At 43.5% G+C, this 21,742-nt stretch overlaps 1 long non-coding RNA gene across 3 annotated transcripts in view; it reads left to right on the plus strand.

Moving 5' to 3' along the window:
* The window catches only part of LOC125965177 (uncharacterized), a 1,265,679-nt gene that overhangs the window by 1,078,056 nt on the left and 165,881 nt on the right, over positions 1-21,742 (plus strand). For all 3 annotated transcript variants that reach the window (XR_007478764.1, XR_007478762.1, XR_007478763.1), the window contains 2 exons: positions 2,787-2,872; positions 9,094-9,179. This is a non-coding gene — a long non-coding RNA (uncharacterized LOC125965177). The remainder of the gene's footprint in view (positions 1-2,786; positions 2,873-9,093; positions 9,180-21,742) is intronic.

The raw sequence follows: 21,742 nt of genomic DNA on the forward strand, positions 1-21,742 counted from the left end.
TCCTGCCTTTCTGGATTTTACACTTTTTTCAGATGGCCCTTTTGACCGGGGGGAAGTGAGACTTCATTGTAGTGCAGATTTCCTTTGCAAGCTTGCTTGGTTGGACAAAAAGGGCGTATGCGTATTTTCCTGAATATATTCAGGAAAAAACGCATACGCCCTTTTTGGCCAAGTGCATCATTGTCGACGTTCTGCCTCTTTTCCTATGCTTTAAATGCAATTCCAGTCTACCTCCTGAAATCGGTTTCCTGCAATTCTGCCCCGCTTTCAAGTCCTCTTGGCAGCCTTACTTCAGTATATTTTTGGATGTTAGCTGTCATTTATAACTCTGCAAGTTGTGAAATACAGTGCCCCTGAGCTCCTTTCTTCAACTCGCTTTCTTGTGAGCTGGCCGCAACACCGCAGGATTGCTTCAGGCCCTAATCTGGTTCCGGCACGGCACGCTGAGCCTTTGGTTAATTCCTCTTCCTGCTGGGAAATGAGAGTTAAATTTGCCCGTCCAGACACCTCCAGCTAGTGTCTCATTGGTCCTCCCTATTCCTGTTCATCTTCCGCAGAAATTGCAAACTGGGCCAATCAGGAGGTTAAAGGCACTGACTCTCCAAGTCGGGAGAGTGTTAGTAAAGCGTCTGGAATGTTGCACCCGAGTACCAGGGGACGTGTACTGAGACATATTTCAACACGTCTCCCAATCACACGGTTGATCATACTCTGGGTTGCACATGCATGTTTTAGCTGAAGGAAGAATCACTTAAACCTGGAGAGTTGAGACCCGTGGAATGGGTACCATGCAATATGACTTCAAAGGGTCTTCATTTGCTCACCGAACCTCCCCAATGCTATCACTGCTGCGTTTATGCCCCTGTACTCACGCTTGATTCTCTTTCACAGACATAGCAATCCATAGGTTTTAAGATACTTACTAGTCAGATACATTCTTAGGCGTTTAATATGGGGTGTTGAGCCCATTTCGTTGAGCAAGGAGTAGCTCTTGTCTATTCCATATTTGGCTTAAGGAACTTTATCTGTGCTCATTTCAATCTCTGGTTTTATGCAGCACCCCAGCTCACCTTTCCCCTTAAGCAAGCATAAGTTGATTTTCTAAATTTGAGACCCTGTTCTGTTTTGTAATTCAGTTCCTGTGTAGCCAAGTTTACATTCCGTGTATTAGTGTTATCTTATCATGTTTCTTTTTCTGTGTATTTCAGTAGAATCATCATACCTGAATCCACTCATTATGCTGCTACAGGCCTGATGACATAGATTTCATTGCTGAGTGATATTGCATTGTATGTAAGTACCACAACTTCTTTATCCATTTTTCACTTTCTGCGAAATTGAACTTGTACCGTAAATGAGGTTCTTGTATACAGAGCCGTCCCGAACTTTGGGGTTGCTGTGTCTTTTTGATTTTAATTTCCCTAAGCTATAGGACCATAAGCGGAAGTGCCCTAGGCTCTGTTGCTTTGTTTTTTATATGTTTCAGGAAACACCATACACTTCTCCCAAGTGGCTGTTGGCAATTTACATCCCGCCCATCAGCATAACAAGGCTCCCAGTTCTCCATGGCCTGTCCTGCCTTTCTGGATTTTACACGTTTTTCAGGTGGCCCTTTTGACCGGTGGGAAGTGAGACTTCACTGTAGTGCAGATTTCCTTTGCAAGCTTGCTTGGTTGGCCAAAAAGGGCTTATGCGTTGTTTCCTGAATAAATTCAGGAAAAAACGCATACGCCCTTTTTGGCCAAGTGCATCATTGTGGACGTTCTGCCTCTTTTCCTATGCTTTAAATGCAATTCCAGTCTACCTCCTGAAATCGGTTTCCTGCAATTCTGGCCCGCTTTCAAGTCCTCTTGGCAGCCTTACTTCAGTATATTTTTGGACGATAGCTGTCATTTATAACTCTACATGGTTGTGAATTACAGTGTCCCTGAGCTCCTTTCTTCAACTCGCTTTCTTGTGAGCTGGCCGCAACACCGCAGGATTGCTTCAGGCCCTAATCTTTTTCCGGCACGGCACACTGAGCCTTTGGTTAATTCCTCTTCCTGGTGGGAAATGAGAGTTAAATTTGCCCATCCAGACACCTCCAGCCAGTCTCTCATTGGTTCTCCCTATTCCTGTTCATCTTCCGCAGAAATTGCAAACTGGGCCAAACAGGAGGTTAAAGGCACTGACTCTCCAAGTCGGGAGAATGTTAGTAAAGCGTCTGGAATGTTGCACCCGAGTACCAGGAAATGAGAACTGAGACATATTGGAACACGTCTCCCGATCACACGGTTGATCATACTCTGGGTTCCACATGCATGCTTTAGCTGAAGGAAGAATCCCTTAAACGTGGAGAGTTGAGACCCGTGGAATGGGTACCATGCAATATGACTTCAAAGGGTCTTCATTTGCTCACCGAACCTCTCCAATCCTATCACTGCTGCGTTTATGCCCTTGTACACACGCTTGATTCTCTTTTGGAGACATCGCAATCCATAGGTTTTAAGATACTTACTAGTCAGGTACATTCTTAGGTGTTTAATATGGGGTGTTGAGTCCATTTCGTTGAGCAAGGAGTAGCTCTTGTCTATTACATATTTGGCTTAAGGAACTTTATCTGTGCTCATTTCAATCTCTGGTTTTATGCAGCACCCCAACGCACCTTTCCCCTTAAGCAAGCGTAAGTTGGTTTTGTAAATTTGAGACCCTGTTCTCTTTTGTAATCCAGTTCCTGTGTAGCCAAGTTTACATTCCGTGTATTAATGATATCTTATAATGTTTCTTTTTCTTGTGACTTATTTCAGTTAGAATCATCATACCTGAATCCACTCATTATGCTGCTACGGGCCTGATGACATAGATTTCATTGCTGAGAGATACTGCATTGTACGTAAGTACCAAAACTTCTTTATCCATTTTTCACTATCTGCGATATTGAACTTGCCCCGTAAACGAGGTTCTTGTAAACAGAGCCATCCCAAAATTTGGGGTGGCTGTGTCTTTTTGATTTTAATTTCCCTAAGCTATAGGACCATAAGTGGAAGTGCCCTAGGCTCTGTTGCTTTGTTTCTTAGATGTTTCAGGAAACACCATACACTTCTCCCAAGTGGCTGTTGGCAATTTACATCCCGCCCATCAGCATAACAAGGCTCCCAGTTCTCCATTGCCTGTTCTGCCTTTCTGGATTTTACACTTTTTTCAGATGGCCCTTTTGACCAGGGGGATGTGAGACTTCATTGTAGTGCAGCTTTCCTTTGCAAGCTTGCTTGGTTGGCCTAAAAGCGCGTATGCGTTTTTTCCTGAATATATTCAGGAAAAAACGCATACGCCCTTTTTGGCCAAGTGCATCATTGTCGACGTTCTGCCTCTTTTCCTATGCTTTAAATGCAATTCCAGTCTACCTCCTGAAATCGGTTTCCTGCAATTCTGCCCCGCTTTCAAGGCCTCTTGGCAGCCTTACTTCAGTATATTTTTGGACGATAGCTGTCATTTATAACTCTTCAGGTTTGTGAATTACAGTGACCCTGAGCTCCTTTCTTCAACTCGCTTTCTTGTGAGCTGGCCGCAACACCGCAGGATTGCTTCAGGCCCTAATCCGGTTCTGGCACGGCACGCTGAGTCTTTGGTTAATTCCTCTTCCTGGTGGGAAATGAGAGTTAAATTTGCCCGTCCAGACACCTCCAGCTAGTCTCTCATTCGTCCTCCCTATCCCTGTACATCTTCCGCATAAATTGCAAACTGGGCCAAACAGGAGGTTAAAGGCACTGACTCTCCAAGTCGGGAGAGTGTTAGTAAAGCGTCTGCAATGTTGCACCCGAGTACCAGGGGTCGAAAACTGAGACATATTTGAACATGTCTCCTGATCACATGGTTGATCATACTCTGGGTTCCACATGCATGTTTTAGCTGAAGGAAGAATCCCTTAAACCTGGAGAGTTGAGACCCGTGGAATGGGTACCATGCAATATGACTTCAAAGGGTCTTCATTTGCTCACCGAACCTCTCCAATCCTATCACTGCTGCATTTATGCCCCTGTACACACGCTTGATTCTCTTTCAGAGACATAGCAATCCATAGGTTTTAAGATACTTACTATTCAGGTACATTCTTAGGCGTTTAATATGGGGTGTTGAGTCCATTTCGTTGAGCAAGTAGTAGCTCTTGTGTATTCCATATTTGGCTTAAGGAACTTTATCTGTGCTCATTTCAATCTCTGGTTTTATGCAGCACCCCAACTCACCTTTCCCCTTAAGCAAGCATAAGTGGGTTTTCTAAATTTGAGACCCTGTTCTGTTTTGTAATCCAGTTCCTGTGTAGCCAAGTTTACATTCCATGTATTAGTGATATCTCATGATGTTTCTTTTTCTGTGTGACTTATTTCAGTTAGTATCATCATACCTGAATCCACTCTAGGCTGCTACGGGCCTGATGACATAGATTTCATTGCTGAGTGATATTGCATTGTACGTAACTATCACAACTTCCTTATCCATTTTTCACTTTCTGCGATATTGAACTTGTACCCTAAACGAGGTTCTTGTATACAGAGCCGTCCCAAACTTTGGGGTGGCTGTGTCTTTTTGAATTTAATTTCCCTAAGCTATAGGACTATAAGTGGAAGTGCCCTAGGCTCTGTTGCTTTGTTTTTTAGATGTTTCAGGAAACACCATACACTTCTCCCGAGTGGCTGTTGGCAATTTACATCCCGCCCATCAGCATAACAAGGCTCCCAGTTCTCCATGGCATGTCCTGCCTTTCTGGATTTTACACTTTCTTCAGATGGCCCTTTTGACCGGAGGGAAGTGAGACTTCATTGTAGTGCAGATTTCCTTTGCAAGCTTGCTTGGTTGGCCAAAAAGGGCGTATGCGTATTTTCCTGAATATATTCATGAAAAAACGCATACGCCCTTTTTGGCCAAGTGCATCATTCTCGACTTTCTCCCTCTTTCCTATTCTTTAAATGCAATTCCAGTCTACCTCCTGAAATCGGTTTCCTGCAATTCTGCCCCGCTTTCAAGTCCTCTTGGCAGCCTTACTTCAGTATATTTTTGGACGATAGCTGTCATTTATAACTCTGCAGGTTTGTGAATTACAGTGCCCCTGAGCTCCTTTCTTCAACTCGCTTTCTTGTGAGCTGGCCGCAACACCGCAGGATTGCTTCAGGCCCTAATCTTTTTCCGGCATGGCACACTGAGCCTTTGGTTAATTCCTCTTCCTGGTGGGAAATGAGAGTTAAATTTGCCCGTCCAGACACCTCCAGCTAGTCTCTCATTGGTTCTCCCTATTCCTGTTCATCTTCCGCAGAAATTGCAAACTGGGCCAAACAGGAGGTTAAAGGCACTGACTCTCCAAGTCGGGAGAGTGTTAGTAAAGCATCTGGAATGTTGCACCCGAGTACCAGGGGACGAGAACTGAGACATATTGCAATACGTCTCCCGATCACATGGTTTATCATACTCTGGGTTCCACATGCATGCTTTAGCTGAAGGAAGAATCCCTTAAACCTGGAGAGTTGAGACCCGTGGAATGGGTACCATGCAATATGACTTCAAAGGGTCTTCATTTGCTCACCGAACCTCTCAAATCCTATCACTGCTGCGTTTATGCCCCTGTACACATGCTTGATTCTCTTTCAGAGACATAGCAATCCATAGGTTTTAAGATACTTACTAGTCAGGTGCATTCTTAGGTGTTTAATATGGGGTGTTGAGTCCATTTCGTTGAGCAAGGAGTAGCTCTTGTCTATTACATATTTGGCTTAAGGAACTTTATCTGTGCTCATTTCAATCTCTGGTTTTATGCAGCACCCCAACTCACCTTTCCCCTTAAGCAAGCATAAGTGAGTTTTCTAAATTTGAGACCCTGTTCTGTTTTGTAATCCAGTTCCTGTGTAGCCAACTTTACATTCCGTGTATTAGTGATATCTTATGATGTTTCTTTTTCTGTGTGACTTATTTCAGTTAGAATCATCATACCTGAACCCACTCATTTTCTGCTACAGGCCTGTTGACATAGATTTCATTGCTGAGTGATATTGCATTGTACATAAGTAACACAAATTCTTTATCCAATTTTCACTTTCTGTGATATTGAACTTATACCATAAACGAGGTTCTTGTAAACAGAGCCGTCCCAAATTTTGGGTGGCTGTGTCTTTTTGATTTTAATTTCCCTAAGCTATAGGACCATAAGTGGAAGTGCCCTAGGCTCTGTTGCTTTGTTTTTTAGATGTTTCAGGAAACACCATACACTTCTCCCGATTGGCTGTTGGCAATTTACATCCCGCCCATCAGCATAACAAGGCTCCCAGTTCTCCATGGCCTGTCCTGCCTTTCTGGATTTTACACTTTTTTCAGATGGCCCTTTTGACCGGGGGGAAGTGAGACTTCATTGTAGTGCAGATTTCCTTTGCAAGCTTGCTTGGTTGGACAAAAAGGGCGTATGCGTATTTTCCTGAATATATTCAGGAAAAAACGCATATGCCCTTTTTGGCCAAGTGCATCATTGTCGACGTTCTGCCTCTTTTCCTATGCTTTAAATGCAATTCCAGTCTACCTCCTGAAATCGGTTTCCTGCAATTCTGCCCCGCTTTCAAGTCCTCTTGGCAGCCTTACTTCAGTATATTTTTGGATGTTAGCTGTCATTTATAACTCTGCAAGTTGTGAATTACAGTGCCCCTGAGCTCCTTTCTTCAACTCGCTTTCTTGTGAGCTGGCCGCAACACCGCAGGATTGCTTCAGGCCCTAATCTGGTTCCGGCACGGCACGCTGAGCCTTTGGTTAATTCCTCTTCCTGCTGGGAAATGAGAGTTAAATTTGCCCGTCCAGACACCTCCAGCTAGTGTCTCATTGGTCCTCCCTATTCCTGTTCATCTTCCGCAGAAATTGCAAACTGGGCCAATCAGGAGGTTAAAGGCACTGACTCTCCAAGTCGGGAGAGTGTTAGTAAAGCGTCTGGAATGTTGCACCCGAGTACCAGGGGACGTGAACTGAGACATATTTCAACACGTCTCCCAATCACACGGTTGATCATACTCTGGGTTGCACATGCATGTTTTAGCTGAAGGAAGAATCACTTAAACCTGGAGAGTTGAGACCCGTGGAATGGGTACCATGCAATATGACTTCAAAGGGTCTTCATTTGCTCACCGAACCTCTCCAATCCTATCACTCCTGCGTTTATGTCCCTGTACTCACGCTTGATTCTCTTTCACAGACATAGCAATCCATAGGTTTTAAGATACTTACTAGTCAGATACATTCTTAGGCGTTTAATATGGGGTGTTGAGCCCATTTCGTTGAGCAATGAGTAGCTCTTGTCTATTCCATATTTGGCTTAAGGAACTTTATCTGTGCTCATTTCAATCTCTGGTTTTATGCAGCACCCCAGCTCACCTTTCCCCTTAAGCAAGCATAAGTTGATTTTCTAAATTTGAGACCCTGTTCTGTTTTGTAATTCAGTTCCTGTGTAGCCAAGTTTACATTCCGTGTATTAGTGTTATCTTATCATGTTTCTTTTTCTGTGTATTTCAGTAGAATCATCATACCTGAATCCACTCATTATGCTGCTACAGGCCTGATGACATAGATTTCATTGCTGAGTGATATTGCATTGTATGTAAGTACCACAACTTCTTTATCCATTTTTCACTTTCTGCGAAATTGAACTTGTACCGTAAATGAGGTTCTTGTATACAGAGCCGTCCCGAACTTTGGGGTTGCTGTGTCTTTTTGATTTTAATTTCCCTAAGCTATAGGACCATAAGCGGAAGTGCCCTAGGCTCTGTTGCTTTGTTTTTTATATGTTTCAGGAAACACCATACACTTCTCCCAAGTGGCTGTTGGCAATTTACATCCCGCCCATCAGCATAACAAGGCTCCCAGTTCTCCATGGCCTGTCCTGCCTTTCTGGATTTTACACGTTTTTCAGATGGCCCTTTTGACCGGTGGGAAGTGAGACTTCACTGTAGTGCAGATTTCCTTTGCAAGCTTGCTTGGTTGGCCAAAAAGGGCGTATGCGTTGTTTCCTGAATAAATTCAGGAAAAAACGCATACGCCCTTTTTGGCCAAGTGCATCATTGTGGACGTTCTGCCTCTTTTCCTATGCTTTAAATGCAATTCCAGTCTACCTCCTGAAATCGGTTTCCTGCAATTCTGGCCCGCTTTCAAGTCCTCTTGGCAGCCTTACTTCAGTATATTTTTGGACGATAGCTGTCATTTATAACTCTACATGGTTGTGAATTACAGTGCCCCTGAGCTCCTTTCTTCAACTCGCTTTCTTGTGAGCTGGCCGCAACACTGCAGGATTGCTTCAGGCCCTAATCTGGTTCTGGCACGGCACGCTGAGCCTTTGGTTAATTCCTCTTCCTGGTGGGAAATGAGAGTTAAATTTGCCCATCCAGACACCTCCAGCCAGTCTCTCATTGGTTCTCCCTATTCCTGTTCATCTTCCGCAGAAATTGCAAACTGGGCCAAACAGGAGGTTAAAGGCACTGACTCTCCAAGTCGGGAGAGTGTTAGTAAAGCGTCTGGAATGTTGCACCCGAGTACCAGGAAATGAGAACTGAGACATATTGGAACACGTCTCCCGATCACACGGTTGATCATACTCTGGGTTCCACATGCATGCTTTAGCTGAAGGAAGAATCCCTTAAACGTGGAGAGTTGAGACCCGTGGAATGGGTACCATGCAATATGACTTCAAAGGGTCTTCATTTGCTCACCGAACCTCTCCAATCCTATCACTGCTGCGTTTATGCCCTTGTACACACGCTTGATTCTCTTTTGGAGACATAGCAATCCATAGGTTTTAAGATACTTACTAGTCAGGTACATTCTTAGGTGTTTAATATGGGGTGTTGAGTCCATTTCGTTGAGCAAGGAGTAGCTCTTGTCTATTACATATTTGGCTTAAGGAACTTTATCTGTGCTCATTTCAATCTCTGGTTTTATGCAGCACCCCAACGCACCTTTCCCCTTAAGCAAGCATAAGTTGGTTTTGTAAATTTGAGACCCTGTTCTCTTTTGTAATCCAGTTCCTGTGTAGCCAAGTTTACATTCCGTGTATTAATGATATCTTATAATGTTTCTTTTTCTTGTGACTTATTTCAGTTAGAATCATCATACCTGAATCCACTCATTATGCTGCTACGGGCCTGATGACATAGATTTCATTGCTGAGAGATACTGCATTGTACGTAAGTACCAAAACTTCTTTATCCATTTTTCACTATCTGCGATATTGAACTTGCCCCGTAAACAAGGTTCTTGTAAACAGAGCCATCCCAAAATTTGGGGTGGCTGTGTCTTTTTGATTTTAATTTCCCTAAGCTATAGGACCATAAGTGGAAGTGCCCTAGGCTCTGTTGCTTTGTTTCTTAGATGTTTCAGGAAACACCATACACTTCTCCCAAGTGGCTGTTGGCAATTTACATCCCGCCCATCAGCATAACAAGGCTCCCAGTTCTCCATTGCCTGTTCTGCCTTTCTGGATTTTACACTTTTTTCAGATGGCCCTTTTGACCAGGGGGAAGTGAGACTTCATTGTAGTGCAGCTTTCCTTTGCAAGCTTGCTTGGTTGGCCTAAAAGCGCGTATGCGTTTTGTCCTGAATATATTCAGGAAAAAACGCATACGCCCTTTTTGGCCAAGTGCATCATTGTCGACGTTCTGCCTCTTTTCCTATGCTTTAAATGCAATTCCAGTCTACCTCCTGAAATCGGTTTCCTGCAATTCTGCCCCGCTTTCAAGTCCTCTTGGCAGCCTTACTTCAGTATATTTTTGGACGATAGCTGTCATTTATAACTCTTCAGGTTTGTGAATTACAGTGACCCTGAGCTCCTTTCTTCAACTCGCTTTCTTGTGAGCTGGCCGCAACACCGCAGGATTGCTTCAGGCCCTAATCCGGTTCTGGCACGGCACGCTGAGTCTTTGGTTAATTCCTCTTCCTGGTGGGAAATGAGAGTTAAATTTGCCCGTCCAGACACCTCCAGCTAGTCTCTCATTCGTCCTCCCTATCCCTGTACATCTTCCGCATAAATTGCAAACTGGGCCAAACAGGAGGTTAAAGGCACTGACTCTCCAAGTCGGGAGAGTGTTAGTAAAGCGTCTGCAATGTTGCACCCGAGTACCAGGGGTCGAAAACTGAGACATATTTGAACATGTCTCCTGATCACATGGTTGATCATACTCTGGGTTCCACATGCATGTTTTAGCTGAAGGAAGAATCCCTTAAACCTGGAGAGTTGAGACCCGTGGAATGGGTACCATGCAATATGACTTCAAAGGGTCTTCATTTGCTCACCGAACCTCTCCAATCCTATCACTGCTGCATTTATGCCCCTGTACACACGCTTGATTCTCTTTCAGAGACATAGCAATCCATAGGTTTTAAGATACTTACTACTCAGGTACATTCTTAGGCGTTTAATATGGGGTGTTGAGTCCATTTCGTTGAGCAAGTAGTAGCTCTTGTGTATTCCATATTTGGCTTAAGGAACTTTATCTGTGCTCATTTCAATCTCTGGTTTTATGCAGCACCCCAACTCACCTTTCCCCTTAAGCAAGCATAAGTGGGTTTTCTAAATTTGAGACCCTGTTCTGTTTTGTAATCCAGTTCCTGTGTAGCCAAGTTTACATTCCATGTATTAGTGATATCTCATGATGTTTCTTTTTCTGTGTGACTTATTTCAGTTAGAATCATCATACCTGAATCCACTCTAGGCTGCTATGGGCCTGATGACATAGATTTCATTGCTGAGTGATATTGCATTGTACGTAAGTACCACAACTTCCTTATCCATTTTTCACTTTCTGCGATATTGAACTTGTACCCTAAACGAGGTTCTTGTATACAGAGCCGTCCCAAACTTTGGGGTGGCTGTGTCTTTTTGAATTTAATTTCCCTAAGCTATAGGACTATAAGTGGAAGTGCCCTAGGCTCTGTTGCTTTGTTTTTTAGATGTTTCAGGAAACACCATACACTTCTCCCGAGTGGCTGTTGGCAATTTACATCCCGCCCATCAGCATAACAAGGCTCCCAGTTCTCCATGGCATGTCCTGCCTTTCTGGATTTTACAATTTTTTCAGATGGCCCTTTTGACCAGGGGGAAGTGAGACTTCATTGTAGTGCAGATTTCCTTTGCAAGCTTGCTTGGTTGGCCAAAAAGGGCGTATGCATTTTTTCCTGAATATATTCAGGAAAAAACGCATACGCCCTTTTTGGCCAAGTGCATCATTGTGGACGTTCTGTCTCTTTTCCTATGCTTTAAATGCAATTCCAGTCTACCTCCTGAAATTGGTTTCCTGCAATTCTGCCCCGCTTTCAAGTCCTCTTGGCAGCCTTACTTCAGTATATTTTTGGACGATAGCTGTCATTTATAACTCTGCAGGTTTGTGAGTTACAGTGCCCCTGAGCTCCTTTCTTCAACTCGCTTTCTTGTGAGCTGGCCGCAACACCGCAGGATTGCTTCAGGCCCTAATCTGGTTCCGGCACGGCACGCTGAGCCTTTGGTTAATTCCTCTTCCTGCTGGGAAATGAGAGTTAAATTTGCCCGTCCAGACACCTCCAGCTAGTGTCTCATTGGTCCTCCCTATTCCTGTTCATCTTCCGCAGAAATTGCAAACTGGGCCAATCAGGAGGTTAAAGGCACTGACTCTCCAAGTCGGGAGAGTGTTAGTAAAGCGTCTGCAATGTTGCACCCGAGTACCAGGGGACGTGAACTGAGACATATTTCAACACGTCTCCCAATCACACGGTTGATCATACTCTGGGTTGCACATGCATGTTTTAGCTGAAGGAAGAATCACTTAAACCTGGAGAGTTGAGACCCGTGGAATGGGTACCATGCAATATGACTTCAAAGGGTCTTCATTTGCTCACCGAACCTCTCCAATCCTATCACTCCTGCGTTTACGCCCCTGTACTCACGCTTGATTCTCTTTCACAGACATAGCAATCCATAGGTTTTAAGATACTTACTAGTCAGATACATTCTTAGGCGTTTAATATGGGGTGTTGAGCCCATTTCGTTGAGCAAGGAGTAGCTCTTGTCTATTCCATATTTGGCTTAAGGAACTTTATCTGTGCTCATTTCAATCTCTGGTTTTATGCAGCACCCCAGCTCACCTTTCCCCTGAAGCAAGCATAAGTTGGTTTTCTAAATTTGAGACCCTGTTCTATTTTGTAATTCAATTCCTGTGTAGCCAAGTTTACATTCCGTGTATTAGTGATATCTTATGATGTTTCTTTTTTTTTTTTTAACATCTTTATTGGAGTATAATTGCTTTACAATGGTATGTTAGTTTCAGCTTCACAGCAAAATGAATCAGTTATATATACACATACATTCCCATATCTCTTCCCGCTTGCGTCTCCCTCCCTCCCACCCTCCCTATCCCACCCCTCCAGGCGGTCACAAAGCACCGAGCTGATCTCCCTGTGCTATGCGGCTGCTTCCCACCAGCTAACTACCTTACTTTTGGTAGTGTATATATGTCCATGCCTCTTTATCGCTTTGTCACCGTTTACCCTTCCCCCTCCCCATAGCCTCAAGTCCATTCTCTAGTAAGTCTGTGTCTTTATTCCTGTTTCACCCCTAGGTTTTTCATGACATTTTTTTTTAAATTCCATATATATGTGTTAGCATACGGTATTTGTCTCTCTCTTTCTGACTTACTTCACTCTGTATGACAGACTCTAGGTCTATCCACCTCATTACAAATAGCTCAATTTCGTCTCTTTTTATGGCTGAGTAATATTCCATTGTATATATGTGCCACATCTTCTTTATCCATTCATCCGATGTTGGACACTTAGGTTGTTTCCATCTCTGGGCTATTGTAAATAGAGCTGCAATGAACATTTTGGTACATGACTCTTTTTGAATTATGGTTTTCTCAGGGTATATGCCCAGTAGTGGGATTGCTGGGTCATATGGTAGTTCTATTTGTAGCTTTTTAAGGAACCTCCATACTGTTCTCCACAGTGGCTGTATCAATTTACATTCCCACCAACAGTGTAAGAGGGTTCCCTTTTCTCCACACCCTCTCCAGCATTTATTGTTTCTAGATTTTTTGATGATGGCCATTCTGACTGGTGTGAGATGATATCTCATTGTAGTTTTGATTTGCATTTCTCTAATGATTAGTGATGTTGAGCATTCTTTCATGTGTTTGTTGGCAATCTGTATATCTTCTTTGGAGAAATGTCTATTTAGGTCTTCTGCCCATTTTTGGATTGGGTTGTTTGTTTTTTGTTATTAAGCTGCATGAGCTGCTTATAAATTTTGGAGATTAATCCTTTGTCCGTTGCTTCATTTGCAAATATTTTCTCCCATTCTGAGGGTTGTCTTTTGGTCTTCTTTATGGTTTCCTTTGCTGCGCAAAAGCTTTTAAGTTTCATTAGGTCCCATTTGTTTACTTTTGTTTTTACTTCCGTTTCTCTAGGAGGTGGGTCAAAAAGGACCTTGCTGTGATTTATGTCATAGAGTGTTCTGCCTATGTTTTCCTCTAAGAGTTTGATAGTTTCTGGCCTTACATTTAGGTCTTTAATCCATTTTGAGCTTATTTTTGTGTATGGTGTTAGGGAGTGATCTAATCTCATACTTTTACATGTAGCTGTCCAGTTTTCCCAGCACCACTTATTGAATAGGCTGTCCTTTCTCCACTGTACATTTCTGCCTCCTTTGTCAAAGATAAGGTGACCATATGTGCGTGGGTTTATCTCTGGGCTTTCTATCCTGTTCCATTGATCTATCTTTCTGTTTTTGTGCCAGTACCATACCGTCTTGATAACTGTAGCTTTGTAGTATAGTCTGAAGTCTGGGAGCCTGATTCCTCCAGTTCCTTCTTTCGTTCTCAAGATTGCTTTGGCTATTCGGGGTCTTTTGTGTTTCCATACAACTTGCAAAATTTTTTGTTCTAGTTCTGTGAAAAATGCCAGTGGTAGTTTGATAGGGATTGCATTGAACCTATAGATTGCTTTGGGTAGTAGAGTCATTTTCACAATGTTGATTCTTCCAATCCAAGAACATGGTATATCTCTCCATCTATTTGTATCATCTTTAATTTCTTTCATCAGTGTCTTATAATTTTCTGCATACAGATCTTTTGTCTCCTTAGGTAGGTTTATTCCTAGATATTTTATTCTTTTTGTTGCAATGGTAAATGGGAGTGTTTTCTTGATTTCACTTTCAGATTTTTCATCATTAGTATATAGGAATGCCAGAGATTTCTGTGCATTAATTTTGTATCCTGCCACTTTACCAAATTCATTGATTATCTCTAGTAGTTTTCTGGTAGCATCTTTAGGGTTCTCTATGTATAGGATCATGTCATCTGCAAACAGTGACAGCTTTACTTCTTCTTTTCCGATTTGGATTCCTTTTATTTCCTTTTCTTCTCTGATTGCTGTGGCTAAAACTTCCAAAACTATGTTGAATAAGAGTGGTGAGAGTGGGCAACCTTGTCTTGTTCCTGATCTTAGTGGAAATGCTTTCAGTTTTTCACCATTGAGGATGATGTTTGCTGTGGGCTTGTCATATATGGCCTTTATTATGTTGAGGAAAGTTCCCTCTATGCCTACTTTCTGCAGGGTTTTTATCATAAATGGGTGTTGAATTTTGTCAAAAGCTTTCTCTGCATCTATTGAGATGATCATATGGTTTTTCTCCTTCAGTTTGTTAATATGGTTTATCACATTGATAGATTTGCGTATATTGAAGAATCCTTGCATTCCTGGAATAAACCCCACTTGATCATGGTGTATGATCCTTTTAATGTGCTGTTGGATTCTGTTTGCTAGTATTTTGTTGAGGATTTTTGCATCTATGTTCATCAGTGATATTGGCCTGTAGTTTTCTTTCTTTGTGACATCCTTGTCTGGTTTTGGTATCAAGGTGATGGTGGCCTCGTAGAAGGAGTTTGGGAGTGTTCCTCCCTCTGCTATATTTTGGAAGAGTTTGAGAAGGATAGGTGTTAGCTCTTCTCTAAATGTTTGATAGAATTCGCCTGTGAAGCCATCTGGTCCTGGGCTTTTCTTTGTTGGAAGATTTTTAATCACAGTTTCAATTTCAGTGCTTGTGATTGGTCTCTTCATATTTTTTATTTCTTCCTGATTCAGTCTTGGCAGGTTGTGCATTTCTAAGAATTTGTCCATTTCTTCCAGATTGTCCATTTTATTGGCATAGAGTTGCTTGTAGTAATCTCTCATGATCTCTTTTATTTCTGCAGTGTCAGTTGTTACCTCTCCTTTTTCATTTCTAATTCTATTGATTTGAGTCTTCTCCCTTTTTTTCTTGATGAGTCTGGCTAGTGGTTTATCTATTTTGTTTATCTTCTCAAAGAACCAGCTTTTAGTTTTATTGATCTTTGCTATTGTTTCCTTCATTTCTTTTTCATTTATTTCTGATCTGATTTTTATGATTTCTTTCCTTCTGCTAGCTTTGGGGTTTTTTTGTTCTTCTTTCTCTAATTGCTTGAGGTGCAAGGTTAGGTTGTTTATTCGAGATGTTTCCTGCTTCTTAAGGTGGGCTTGTATTGCTATAAGCTTCCCCCTTAGAACTGCTTTTGCTGCATCCCACAGGTTTTGGGTCGTTGTGTCTCCATTGTCATTTGTTTCTAGGTATTTTTTGATTTCCTCTTTGATTTCTTCAGTGATCACTTCATTATTAAGTAGTGTATTGTTTAACCTCCATGTGTTTGTATTTTTTACAGATCTTTTCCTGTAATTGATATCTAGTCTCATGGCGTTGTGGTCAGAAAAGATACTTGATACAATTTCAATTTTCTTAAATTTACCAAGGCTTGATCTGTGACCCAAGATATGATCTATCCTGGAGAATGTTCCATGAGCACTTGAGAAAAATGTGTATTCTGTTGTTTTTGGATGGAATGTCCTATAAATATCAATTAACTCCATCTCGTTTAATGTATCATTTAAAGCTTGTGTTTCCTTATTTATTTTCATTTTGGATGATCTGTCCATTGGTGAAAGTGGGGTGTTAAAGTCCCCTACTATGAATGTGTTACTGTCGATTTCCCCTTTTATGGTTGTCAGTATTTGCCTTATGTATTGAGGTGCACCTATGTTGGGTGCATAAATATTTACAATTGTTATATCTTCCTCTTGGATCGATCCCTTGATCATTATGTAGTGTCCTTCTTTGTCTCTTCTAATAGTCTTTGTTTTAAAGTCTATTTTGTCTGATATGAGAATTGCTACTCCAGCTTTCTTTTGGTTTCCATTTGCATGAAATACCTTTTTCCATCCCCTTACTTTCAGTCTGTATGTGTCTCTAGGTCTGAAGTGGGTCTCTTGTAGACAGCAAATACATGGGTCTTGTTTTTGTATCCATTCAGCCAATCTGTGTCTTTTGGTGGGAGCATTTAGTCCATTTACATTTAAGGTAATTATCGATATGTGTGTTCCTATTCCCATTTTCTTAATTGTTTTGGGTTCGTTATTGTAGGTCCTTTCCTTCTTTTGTGTTTCTTGCCTAGAGAAGTTCCTTTAGCAGTTGTTGTAGAGCTGGTTTTGTGGTGCTGAACTCTCTCAGCTTTTGCTTGTCTGTAAAGGTTTTAATTTCTCCATCAAATCTGAATGAGATCCTTGCTGGGTAGAGTAATCTTGGTTGCAGGTTTTTCTCCTTCAACACTTTCAATATGTCCTGCCACTCCCTTCTGGCTTGCAGAGTTTCTGCTGAAAGATCAGCTGTTAACCTTATGGGGATTCCCTTGTGTGTTATTTGTTGTTTTTCCCTTGCTGCTTTTAATATGTTTTCTTTGTATTTAATTTTTGACAGTTTGATTAATATGTGTCTTGGCGTATTTCTCCTTGGATTTATCCTGTATGGGACTCTCTGTGCTTCCTGGACTTGATTAACTATTTCCTTTCCCATATTAGGGAAGTTTTCAACTATAATCTCTTCAAATATTTTCTCAGTCCCTTTCTTTTTCTCTTCTTCTTCTGGAACCCCTATAATTCGAATGTTGGTGCGTTTAATGTTGTCCCAGAGGTCTCTGAGACTGTCCTCAGTTCTTTTCATTCTTTTTTCTTTATTCTGCTCTGCAGTAGTTATTTCCACTATTTTATCTTCCAGGTCACTTATCCGTTCTTCTGCCTCAGTTATTCTGCTATTGATCCCATCTAGAGTACTTTTAATTTCATTTATTGTGTTGTTCATCGTTGCTTGTTTCATCTTTAGTTCTTCTAGGTCCTTGTTAACTGATTCTTGCAATTTGTCCATTCTATTGTCCATTCTATCTCCAAGATTTCGGATCAACCTTACTATCATTATTCTGAATTCTTTTTCAGGTAGACTGCCTATTTCCTCTTCATTTATTAGGTCTGGTGGGTTTTTATCTTGCTCCTTCATCTGCTGTGTGTTTTTCTGTCTTTTCATTTTGCTTATCTTACTGTTTTTGGGGTCTCCTTTTTTGCAGGCTGAAGGTTCGTAGTTCCTGTTGTTTTTTGTGTCTGTCCCCAGTGGCTAAGGTTGGTTCAGTGGGGTGTGTAGGCTTCCTGGTGGAGGGTACTAGTGCCTGTGTTCTGGTGGATGAGGCTGGATCTTGTCTTTCTGGTGGGCAGGTCCACGTCTGGTGGTGTGTTTTGGGGTGTCTGTAGACTTATTATGATTTTGGGCAGCCTCTCTGCTAATGGGTGGGGTTGTGTTCCTGTCTTGCTAGTTGTTTGGCATAGGATGTCCAGCACTGTAGCTTGCTGGTTGTTGAGTGAAGCTGGGTGCTGGCGTTGAGATGGAGATCTCTCGGAGATTTTTGCTGTTTGATATTATGTGCAGCTGGGAGGCCTCTTGTGGACCAGTGTCCTGAAGTTGGCTCTCCCACCTCAGAGGCACAGCACTGACTCCTGGCTGCAGCACCAAGAGCCTTTCATCCACAGGGCTCCTTAATTTGGGATGATTCGTTGTCTATTCAGGTATTCCACAGATGCAGGGTATATCAAGTTGATTGTGGAGCTTTAATCCGCTGCTTCTGAGGCTGCTGGGAGAGATTTCCCTTTCTCTTCTTTGTTCTCACAGTTCCCAGGGGCTCAGCTTTGGATTTGGCCCCGCCTGTGCGTGTAGGTCGCCGGAGGGCGTCTGTTCTTTGCTCAGACAGGACGGGGTTAAAGGAGCCGCTGATTCGGAGGCTCTGGCTCACCCAGGCCGGGGGATTGGGAGGGTCACGGAGTGCGGGGCGGGCCTGCAGCGGCAGAGGCCGGCGTGACACTGCAGCCTGAGGCGCGCCGAGCGCTCTCCCGGGGGAGCCATCCCTGGATCCCGGGACCCTGGCAGTGGCGGGCTGCACAGGCTCCCCGGAAGGGCGTGTGGCTAGTGACCTGTGTTCGCACACAGGCCTCCTGGCTGCGGCAGCAGCGGCCTTAGCGTCCCATGTCCGTCTCTGGGCTCCACACTCTTAGCCGCGGCTCGCGCCCGTCCCTGGAGCTCTCTCAAGCAGCGTTCTTAATCCCCTCTCCTCGTGCACCAGGAAACAAAGAGGGACGTAAAAGTCTCTTGCCTCTTCGGCAGGTCCAGACCCCTCCCCGGACTCTCTCCCGGCCAGCCGCGGCGCACCAACGCCCTGCAGGCTGTGTTCACGCCGCCAACCTCAGTCCTCTCCCGGCGCTCCGACAAAAGCCGGAGCCTCAGCTCCCAGTCCCGCCCGCCCCGGCGGGCGAGCAGAAAAGCCTCTCGGCTGGTGAGTTCCGGTCGGCCCGATCCTCTGCGCTGGAATCTGTCCGCTTTGTCCTCCACACCCCTGTTGCTGTGCTCTCCTCCGCGGCTCCCAAGCTCCCCCACTCCGCCTCCCGAAGTCTCCACCCGCGAAGGGGCTTCCTAGTGTGTGGACACTTTTCCTCCTTCACAGCTCTCTCCCGCTGGTGCAGGACCTGTCCCTATCCTTTTGTCTCTGTTTAGTTTTTTCTTTTGCCCTAACCAGGTACGTGGGTGGTTCCTTGCCTTTTGGGAGGTCTGAGGTCTTCTGCCAGCGTTCAGTAGGTGCTCCGTAGGAGTTGTTCCACGCGTAGATGTATTTCTGGTGTATCTGTGGAGAGGAAGGTGATCTCCGCCTCTTACTCTTCCGCCATCTTCCCGGAAGTCCTCTGATGGTACCTATTTAAATCTTTGGTTGGCAATTCAGTCTCACGCCCCCACACCCCCAGAAAGAGTGATCCTTGCGGTAAAGATCAGCTTGGTAAGAATGGTAGGATTTTAATACTCATTTGAACCTCTTTTAGTGGGGTGTTTGCAGCCAAAAGCATTCCACGGATACACTGTGCCCAGTGCGTTTGCTTGGGGTCTGTCCCACCAGCCACAGGCTGCAGGTAGAGGTGTGCACGTCGGCTGAGACTCCAGAGCCATCACCAGCCTTTGCTGTTAGTCCTTTCGAGTCAGGCCCCAACAAAGGTCCCGCTGCCCAGTGTCCTTGGAGCTAGTAGAATGACACTGAGTTCGGTTCAGAAGCAAAGCCAAGCTTCATTCTTCGATCAAAGAATGGAGACGGACGAACTCCCACCTTAGAACACCAGCTCTCCAGACAGGCCCTGGGAGGCTTCTTGACCTGGGGAAGGAGGAAGAAGTCTCCTATGATGTTTCTTTTTCTGTGTGACTTATTTCAGTTAGAATCATCATACCTGAATCCAGTCATTATGCTGCTATGGGCCTGATGACATAGATTTCATTGCTGAGTGATATTGCATTGTACGTAAGAACCACAACATCTTTATCCATTTTTCGCTCTATGCGATATTGAACTTGTACCATAAACGAGGTTCTTGTAAACAGAGCTGTCCCAAACTTTGGGGTGGCTGTGTCTTTTTGATTTTAATTTCCCTAAGCTATAGGACCATAAGTGGAAGTGCCCTAGGCTCTGTTGCTTTGTTTTTTAGATGTTTCAGGAAACACCATACACTTCTCCCAAGTGGCTGTTTGGAATTAACATCCCGCCCATCAGCATAACAAGGCTCCCAGTTCTCCATGGCCTGTCCTGCCTTTCTGGATTTTACACTTTTTTCAGATGGCCCTTTTGACCGGGGGGATGTGAGACTTCATTGTAGTGCAGATTTCCTTTGCAAGCTTGCTTGGTTGGCCAAAAAGGGCGTATGCGTTTTTTCCTGAATATATTCAGGAAAAAACGCATACGCCCTTTTTGGAGAGTGCATCATTGTCGACGTTCTGCCTCTTTTCCTATGCTTTAAATGCAATTCCAGTCTAACTCCTGAAATCGGTTTCTTGCAATTCTGCCCGGCTTTCAAGTCCTCTTGGCAGCCTTACTTCAGTATATTTTTGGATGATAGCTGTCATTTATAACTCTGCAGGTTTGTGAATTACAGTGCCCCTGGGCTCCTTTCTTCAACTCGCTTTCTTGTGAGCTGGCCGCAACACCGCAGGATTGCTTCAGGCCCTAATCTTGTTCTGGCACGGCCCGCTGAGCCTTTGGTTAATTCCTCTTCCTGGTGGGACATGAGAGTTAAATTTGCCCGTCCAGACACCTCCAGCTAGTCTCTCATTGGTTCTCCATATTCCTGTTCATCTTCCGCAGAAATTGCAAACTGGGCCAAACAGGAGGTTAAAGGCACTGACTCTCCAAGTCGGGAGAGTGTTAGTAAAGCGTCTGGAATGATGCACCCGAGGACCAGGGGACGAGAACTGAGACATATTGGTACACGTCTCCCGATCACACAGTTGATCATACTCTGGGTTCCACATGCATGATTTAGCTGAAGGAAGAATCCCGGAAAATTGGAGAGTTGAGAGCGTGGAATTGGTACCATGCAATATGACTTCAAAGGGTCTTCATTTGCTCACCGAAACTCTCCAGTCCTATCATTTCTGCATTTATGCCCCTGTACACACGCTTGATTCTCTTTCGGAGACATAGCAATCCATAGGTTTTAAGATACTTACTAGTCAGGTACATTCTTAGGCGTTTAATATGGGGTTGTGAGTCCATTTCATTCAGCAAGGAGTAGCTCTTGTGTATTACATATTTGGCTTAAGGAAATTTATCTGTGCTCATTTCAATCTCTGGTTTTATGCAGCACCCCAACTCACCTTTCCCCTTAAGCAAGCATAAGTTGGTTTTCTAAATTTGAGACCCTGTTCCATTTTGTAATTCAGTTCCTGTGTAGCCAAGTTTACATTCCGTGTATTAGTGATATCTTATGATGTTTCTTTTTCTGTGTGACTTATTTCAGTTAAAATCATCATACCTGAATCCACTCATTTTGCTGCTCCGGGCCTGATGATATAGATTTCATTGCTGAGTGATATTGCATTGTACGTAAGTACCACAACTTCTTTATCCATTTTTCACTTTCTGTGATATTGAACTTGTACCATAAACGAGGTTCTTGTAAACAGAGCCGTCCCAAATTTTGGGTGGCAGTGTCTTTTTGATTTTAATTTCCCTAAGCTATAGGACCATAAGTGGAAGTGCCCTAGGCTCTGTTGCTTTGTTTTTTAGATGTTTCAGGAAACACCATACACTTCTCCCGATTGGCTGTTGGCAATTTACATCCCGCCCATCAGCATAACAAGGCTCCCAGTTCTCCATGGCCTGTCCTGCCTTTCTGGATTTTACACTTTTTTCAGATGGCCCTTTTGACCGGGGGGAAGTGAGACTTCATTGTAGTGCAGATTTCCTTTGCAAGCTTGCTTGGTTGGCCAAAAAGGGCGTATGCATTTTTTCCTGAATATATTCAGGAAAAAACGCATACGCCCTTTTTGGCCAAGTGCATCATTGTCGACATTCTGCCTCTTTTC

Source organism: Orcinus orca, chromosome 8 (assembly GCF_937001465.1).
Source record: "Orcinus orca chromosome 8, mOrcOrc1.1, whole genome shotgun sequence".
Classification (NCBI taxonomy): Eukaryota; Metazoa; Chordata; class Mammalia; order Artiodactyla; family Delphinidae; genus Orcinus; species Orcinus orca.